Source organism: Globicephala melas, chromosome 9 (assembly GCF_963455315.2).
Source record: "Globicephala melas chromosome 9, mGloMel1.2, whole genome shotgun sequence".
Taxonomy (NCBI): domain Eukaryota; kingdom Metazoa; phylum Chordata; class Mammalia; order Artiodactyla; family Delphinidae; genus Globicephala; species Globicephala melas.
This window is the reverse complement of record NC_083322.1, coordinates 47426809-47435397: the sequence shown is the minus strand read 5'-3', so window position 1 is coordinate 47435397 and position 8589 is coordinate 47426809. Positions and strand designations below refer to the sequence as shown.

At 41.6% G+C, this 8589-nt stretch overlaps 1 non-coding gene across 1 annotated transcript; it reads right to left on the bottom strand.

Annotated features, from left to right (window-relative positions):
- Positions 1–5357: 5357 nt before the first annotated feature.
- On the bottom strand, positions 5358–5468 carry LOC115853958 (U6 spliceosomal RNA). Its single transcript, XR_004039802.1, has one exon. It is a non-coding gene; the product is annotated as a U6 spliceosomal RNA (small nuclear RNA).
- Positions 5469–8589: the final 3121 nt, after the last annotated feature.

The following is an 8589-nucleotide window of genomic DNA, read 5'->3' as shown; positions in this document are numbered from 1 at the left end:
AGGGAAGTCCTCACTCAACATATTTTGGGATTTGGGTGAATGTAAAAAAACCTTAACACTCCCTATCTTTTTTGACGTGACTCCTTTCATCATTTTCTTTCCGTTTTAAGAAAGGAAGACATTTAAATTATTGTGCATTTTGACTTCAACGCTTCACTATTTATACATCTTAGCTATTAGCCCTAGATTCCACTTATTTTGATAATACCAATTATGTCTCAGATTTTCCAGTTTAAGTACATAGTTTCTCTCTACTTTATTTTTATCTTCTTTTCTTTTTTTTAACAAAGACCCAGCTGGCCCTAATATGCCTGGACAGATTCACAAGAAACAAGTAACTGGGATTACCCTTAGGAAAGGGATCGGATTGGGGGTAAGGAACAGGGAGGGAAGGAGACGTAATTTTCTCTGTATTTCACTTTAGGTCTGGTGAAGTTTGTATGTACTACGGTTCAAAAATAACAATAAAGAGACAGCTAGTTCATTTGGACTTCTTATCACCTACCTACTCATTTTTTCACAAGGAGTCTTCGTATCTAAATTCTTAAGTCAGTCAACAAATACATTGTAAAAATTTCTTTAAAAAATTTTCTTTAAAAAATTACTGGCTTCCTCTGACCTTTTTCTTGAAATACTAGTCTCTGTTAGTCTATGATCGCTTTCTTTGAGGGTGGCTTTCACCTTTAGTCAAATATATAACTTCTTCACGTCCATACACGACAGAGCACCATCTCAGTCCTTCAAACACATACACACAACATACCCAGTGACTCTGGAGAAGAAAACACTGCGTACAGCATTGGCCTCCTAAGGAATGGCCTTTTTTTTTTTTTTTTTTTGGCGGTACGCAGGCCTCTCACTGTTGTGGCCTCTCTCCCGTTGCGGAGCACAGGCTCCAGACACGCAGGCTCAGCAGCCATGGCTCACGGGCCCAGCCGCTCCGCGGCATGTGGAATCTTCCTGGACCGGGGCACGAACCCGTGTCCCCTGCATCGGCAGGCGGACTCTCAACCACTGCGCCACCAGGGAAGCCCCGGGAATGGCCAATTTTTAAAAAGCCCTCGCCACTGCTAAATTGTTCCTGCATTTTGTCCATCTGGATAAAATGTTCTTTGAAGACCCTTCTATTCCTTCGTCATCAGTCCTTAACCAAGACTCTAATTTTAACCTGGAGAGGTGGTCTGGGTCCTGTCTATGATGTGCCCTTGCCCATGGCTGAATACAGACTAGTGTCTGGGAGAGGGAAGCCATTACCAAATTAGTGAATTAGAATTCAGATTTTGGGGGAAAGACAAATCTTTCTAAACTTAAATTTTTCTAAGATACTTGTGCAAATTCAAGCACATCCAAAGGGTAGCAATGACAGATACAAAGGCATTCAGTTTTTTTAAACCCAAATAATCAAAGAGGATAATATAAACTGAAGTAATGTTTTTAAAAAAATAATTTTGTTAATAAGTATTCCCTATCCAAAATCAACTACATAAGTTCTGGGTCTAGTGCAAAATGGAAATGTAGGGTCCCTTGCTCAAAATTGTTAAGAATTTGAAGACAGTGACAGCAGGGCACTAAACCAAGTGTGGGCCCTTCTGAGCCCAGGGCCCTCTGCCTTGCACCAGGTTATGTGCCTATGAGGCAGGTCCATGAAGCAAGTCCTCTCCCTAGCACAGAATTGTCTCTGTCTAGCATGGAGGTTAAGAGTGTAGATTTTAGAGCCAGGAGATCTGGATTTAACTCCCTGCTTTGCTACTTACTAGCTGAGAGATTGTGGGCAAGTTATTTATTTCCTCTGGATTTTAATTTCCTCACCTGTGTAATGGGGAAAATAATATCACCAAACTCAAAGGATACTGTGAGCATTAAAGGAGTGAATACATTTAAAGTGCTCGTTTGAGCAACGCCTGGTATAGTATGTGCTCAATAAATGTTAGCTCTGATCACATACACACACACTCACATAAAATATGTGGGTAGCATTCACATCTTTGAATTTCAAGGTCACACCATTTTCCCTCTTCCTCTTTTATTTATTGAGACAATTTCTGTGTGCGATCACAGTTCTGTTAAAAGTTTTTCGGCTCCTTTTCAATTCCAAGAATTCAGAACACTGAGAAAAATCTTCATCATTTGCAACCTCAAAGAAAAGTCAAATGCGTTACTTTGCCTGCATTTTGCAGTTAGAACACAGCATGTGCGAAAGGGCACAGAACCCAGATAGGCCTGTTTGCTATTTCTTGCTCCATTACCTGGTCTGTGTGGCTTCAGATAAAATCCTTCTCTAGGCTTTCTTCCCACTGCACAATTTATGCTATTAGTGCCGAGTACAGCCAAAAGTAAACATTTTACACCCTGTTCTAGTTTGATATATTTATTTAGTTATAGGTGCCACAGAAACAACAGCCAGATCAAAGCAGTCACTACATCTCCAAACATGGGACCAGTGGTACAAGAGGAGGTCTGGCCAACCTCCAAATAGAACGCAAGTTGAGAAGGGTTCTCCTGAAGGGAGAGTCCAGAAACTACTGCCGGTGGTGCTGAGAGAACAGAGCTTGGAAACAAACCTCAGCACCACTTAGCAGCTGACTGACCAAGTCCCTTCTCTGGGCCTTTTCTCATCACCTAAGATGTCAGGACACTATTCCCTACCCCCGAGGGTTGTTGTACGGACTGAGAAAACATATGGGGAAGTGTTTTTTGAGCATATTCATAGCTCCTCCTCTTGTGAAATTTCAAGAGAGTGGCTGAGGGCTGTGCATGTGTCTGGCTGGTGAACAGAAGTCAGTGCTTGTTATGGTACTTCTTCCTTCAATAGTTGCAGGGTCTAGAGACTTACATACAAAGAAAACCAGCTATTCCATGATGCAGGATATTTACATAAAGAAACAAAAGGTGGTACTCTGCAGTCAGACAGACCAGGATCTGGGTCCCAGCCTGGCCACTTACCAGGCTAACTGGGTGACTTAGTGTAAATAATCCCTCAGCCTCAGCTTTCCCCTGTAAAATGGGACTAAGAACAGTGCCTCAGATGGTCTCAATTAAGTGAGATCACGCAAGGCAGAGCATTTGGTGCTGTGCCGTTGCTGTTTAAAGATTACATTTTCAGGAGAAGAGACTAAATTATAGTAACAGGGGCAAGTTCCAGTCTGTCACAACCAACCCAGCAAGCATTTTGCCAGGAGTGATTTGCAACAGTCCCGTCACCTTGTGGAACACTCACTTTGGCTCAGAGAGTCAGAGGAAATTTTCCAACTTTATTCCTTCACAAAACAAATCAGTACCCACTGACCATTTCCAAGGGGGCTTCAAACACTTTCTTGAAAAAGAGCTTTAGTTAGCATGGTTTAAGGCAGCTTTATGCGAGTTTTATCTGTATGCTAACCTATAAAAATCAACTTATGAATCTATGAAAACTGCATTCAAATTAGATCCATTTAAAAAATGATTGGGATCAGAAGTAGTTCCTAATTTTCTCGGACCGTTACAGCACTGGGTTATGAAAGAACATTGTGATTGTCAAATAGAGGCCTTCTTCTAGCAGTTAATTCTAAAGGCAGCCAAGCTCAGTCTTTGTGACCATGGTTTTCAGATATTTGAAGCTCTTCTCTTCTGTTAGTGGGCACTGTGGTGCTGTGCTTAGAGCCCCTTTCAGGGCTGGGGAGCTCATTCTCCTGATGCCAGGAGCACAGCTCACAGCTCATAGCACTGCCCTCTGTGGAAGGGAGTCTTGACCAGGTTGTGCCCTATTCAATGAGTAGGAGGAGGACTCAGCACCTTGCCTGGATCTGGGACAACCACAAAAGGCTCCAGAGCTCCCCAAGGCATCAATTGACATCTTCATTGAAACTCCATCTATGTTCAGTGTTTCTTTCTTGCTTCCTTCACTCCCTTCAGGTGCTGTTTCCAGGAGTACTCCCAGTAAACTTCCTGTATAGGAAACAGGACCCAAGACATTTCTCCAGGACTATCTTTTGAGAGCTTCCAGCAGTGGTCTTAGCTGGGGGGACTTTGCCCCCAGGGGACATTTGGCAAGGTCTGGAGACATTTTTGGTTATCTCTACAGAGCAGGGCTGCAGAGATCTAGTGAGAAGAGGTCAGGGATGCTGCTGAACATCCTACAGTGCACAAGACAGTCCTCCACAACAAAGAATTATCTGGCCCAAAATGTCAATGGTGTTGAGGTTGAGAAACCCTGGAGGAGAGGTATTTGGGGCATGGTTATTTCCAGGTAGGCGAATGATGGTGGAGAATAAGTTTTGTAATTCAGACCATCAAATAGTGTTTCAGGTGAGAAGAATATCCATTACCATGAGCCCTAGCTTCCCTTCCCCAACCCCAATTCTTCTTCCTCTGTGCCTACTGACTCTTGATACTGATTTCCTCTGAAAATACCCACTGTGGTAGTCTTAGCATTGCTCCTATTGTCAATTATGTGTAGTAGATGACACTAGAAAACATGAAGCAGCGCTGCTCACTGACAGTGTTCTTAAATGAGGCTTCTTCCTCTGATATTCTTCTTCTGCTTTTCCCCTCCCACTTTCAAGGTCAACAGTAACCTTACTGGCCTATTGTTTTTCTTGAAGGCATCTTTCATTAACTAAGAAATAGCTTATTTGCTACTTTACTTACTAGTGGGAGGTCTCACGCTCTTGAGCTAGAACTATTTCTTCTTCTTCACCCACATCAGGCTAGGCTGAGTTCGTGTTACAAATGTGCCACATTCATCAAATAGTTGACTTTGTAGACTGTGCCTTTAAAGCCAATTCGACTCCCGGAGGAATCAAAGCTTTCACCCAACTAGAGGCCAGGTAGCTGGTGATTTCTGCAAGCTTCTCCTCCCCTCTGGTAGGAATAAGGCACTTTGGGGGCTTAGTACATGGCTCCCTGAGGTGTTCTCATTCCTAAAGTTGTGCTCACTATGAGGGCTTCCCCAAGTTAAAGATGTGAGCGTGACCTCACTTTCATGTGTTATTATTGGAAAATAACTGGAATCCAAGCCAAATTCCAGCAAACATAGTCCATGGAGATGTTGGAGAAAAATCCAAAATAAGTCAAGTGTGTTATTAGAAATTTGTTCTATAATCCTAACGGGACACAGTTATTGTTAAATGGATATATTCTCTACCACTCCTATACCTGTTCTGGAAGAATCTTTGATGATAACCAGGAAACATCAAGTGAAAATAATTCTAATTTTTTTATGAATTGATCACTAGCTGAGACTTTGCCTACTCTAGAGTCTCCTTCAGACTTTGGAGGGAATTAGTACTGGCCAGTATTTGTAATTGGAAAATAAGAAACAGACATTACCTCCAGTTTTCTTGTCTTTTTTAAAATGTTTTTTTAAATTAATTTTTATTAAAAATACGGAACATTTCACAAATTTGTGTGTCATCCTCGCGCAGGGGCCATGCTAATCTTCTCTGCATCATTCCAATGTTATACAGTATATGTGCTGCTGAAGTGAGCACACTTCCAGTTTTCTTGATAAGGAAATTGATTCTCAGGGAGATATGTGATTTGTTTACATTGCCATAGCAACTAAGTGGCAGAGTCAGGACCCAAAGCAGGACTTCTGACACCAAGTCCAGTGCTCTTTGCTCTACACCATAATTGATCCTCCAGGAATTAATATTTCAGCTACTATATTCCCCATCACTGTACATTCTCAAATATTGCTCAACCCTCCCTCTCCGATATATAAAATGCCCCAGTCTAATCTTTACTTCAAATGTGGGACCTTCTCTTTTTGGCATTTATGCATACTGTATAGAATCAGTGATGACTTATCTTTAACCTCAATTAAAAGATAAAAAGTATTCATCGTGAGGTGTCCCCCACTAACTCCAGAGAGTGACTGGGGTTCCAGACCAATGGTATGAGTCAGAATCAGTAGTTTTACAGGTATTATACTCATATAGATATCTATGATTATATATCATTTTTGCATTCATTCAAAAGTTACTGCACCAAAACTACAATCTGGCACTAGAGATACAGTGCTAAACAAGATGAAAAGTTTTCCTGCTTTCAGGGAGCTTGCATTCTACTGAAGAGAGGGTATATATTTTTTTTAACTGAAGTATAGTTGATTTACAATGTGTTGGTTTCAGGTGTACGCAAAGTGATTCAGTTATATGTACATAAATATCTATTTTTTTCAGATTCTTTTCCCTTATAAGTTATTATAAAATATTGAGTATAGTTCCCTGTGCTATACAGTAGGTCCTTGTTGATTATCTATTTTATATATAGTAGTCTGTGCATGTTAATCCCAAACTCCTAATTTATCCCTCCCCCACTTTCCTCTTTGGTAACCATAAGTTTGTTTTCTTTGTCTGTGGGTCTATTTCTGTTTTGTATGTAAGTTCAGTTGTAGCATTTTTTTTGATTCCACATATAAGTGATATCATGTATTACTTCACTTAGTATGATAATCTCTAGGTTCATCCATATTGCTGCAAATGGCATTATTTCATTCTTTTTTATGAGAGAGGGTGTATTAAGAAGTAAATGCACAAGACAATTCCAGATTATGAAAATTGCTCTGAAGAAAAAAAAATGCTGTATGTGATAGTGAATGAAGGCCTCTCTGAGGAAGCAGATTTGAGCTATGACTTAAGTGACAAAGACATGTCTGTGAAGGAGTGGAAGAAGTATTTTTCAGGTAGAGGGAACAGCATGCAAAGGTCTTAGATGGGGATGAGTTGGCTTCTGGGTTCCTTTAGGAGCAAAAAGGGGATCCAGAGAATGAGCAAGAGAAGGACAGACCACGTGGGGCCAGATCTCGCTGGGCTTTGTGAGTCAGAGAAAAGAGGTTAGATTTTACTCTAAGAGTAACGGGAAACCACCCGGTGTTCTAAGCAGGGGAGTGACGTGATGTGATCTGGTTTACATTCTACAGATTCCTCTGCTGTTTTGTGGAGAATGGAGGGTGGGCAAGAATGAAAACCCACAATCTAGTTAGAGAAGGTTGGATTAGACAAGGGAAGTAGCAGTGAGGTGGAACAGCTTCGAGAGGTACTTTAAGCAAATGCAGTAGGATTTACTGATGCTTTGGATGTGGGGCAAGACGTGAGGAGAAGGGAACAACTGTGGTGATTCCTAGTTTTGGTTTGAGGAGTTGAGTAGAAGATAATGCATTTACTAAGGTGGGGGAAAAAATGGGGTGTGAAATGGGGTAAGTTCCAGCAGCGAAGGGTAAATAATGAGTTCTTTCATAGACACGTTAAGTACAAGATACTTATCAACCATTTAGTGGAGAAAGCAGGTCAGAGGAAAGAACAGGGGGAGAAGAAAATCTGATTGAGAAGGAATTGTCCCTGAGATAGAAGGAAACTAGTAGATTGTAGGGTCAAGCAAGCAAAGAGGGGAAAGTATTTTAAGCAGGAGAGACTGGTCAGCTGTGCCTAATGCTAAAGAAGAGGTCTAGTAAAGTGAGGGCAGAGAATGGAGGATAGATTCTGAAACTCAGAAAATTTGAGTGACAAAGGAACAGGAACACAAGACCCTTAGGGTACGGATGCAAAGGGTTTGCACCTTGGTTTCAGTAACTGGATTAATTGCAAGCTGTTGAAATGGCCCCTAAAGGTGACTTGGAACATCCTCTGCCACTGCCATCTTCCTCCACTTCCTTCTCCCTCTCACTGCGATTACAGAGCCCTGAGTTTCCGTCATCCAATGGGTGTTTAACACTCTCCCAATCAATAGGATTTCCCCAAGTGAAAGGGAAAGGAAAGGTTGACAGGACCATGGCCTTGCTCTATGTGTCCATGGTCCCTTGAGCTGCCTCTTGTCTACATCGTACCCTCAGCACAGCGCGCGTGAGCAGAGCTGCTGGACATGGCGGAAGGACAGAGCGTGGGCATGGAGTCATTTCACTTCTTTGAGCCCCAGTTTACGTTAAGTGAGGGTTTTGAACTGAAGGATATTTAAGGCTTCTTCAGGTTCCAATACTGTCTGGATCTCAGAGGTTCCATTTCATTTCCCAGCAGTAAGAAGCAGCATGCCAAACAGTTGTTTGGAAAATGTAGTGAAAGCAACACATTTCCCCTTCTTGAATTTGCCTTGAACAGAGTGGGGAAATGTAGGCTGGTTGCGTTATTCCCGTCATGTGGAGGCTCAGGCTGAGAGTCTTAGTATTGCACGGTACGTGTATTTCTTGCTAACGATCCCTGAAGCTGATTTTGGTTTTAATTGTGTGAGCCTAGCAAAGCATAGACACTCGGGTAATAATGACTCTGTAAAATCAATATAGAGAAACCTTGGATTATATGAGACTGCTACCACTCAGTGAATCATACTATGTAATATTTCCTAAAAGATAATGGGTTTCAAAACCAAACATAAATCTTCAGTGACATGTTGGCTATTTGTCATGTCTTCTGGCAGTGGAATTACAGCAGCTTCAATAAAATCCACTTGGTGGTTGAGTTGCAGATTAATATCTGATACAATCATGGTTTTAGGACCACAAGAAGTAACGCACAGGGGGAGGACAGCAAGTTTGCAATTATTCTAGGGTTTTAGTAACCCTGATTCCAAACCTTGGCCCAGAAATTGCTCAAAAAATTGCAAAAAAGCAATAATAAT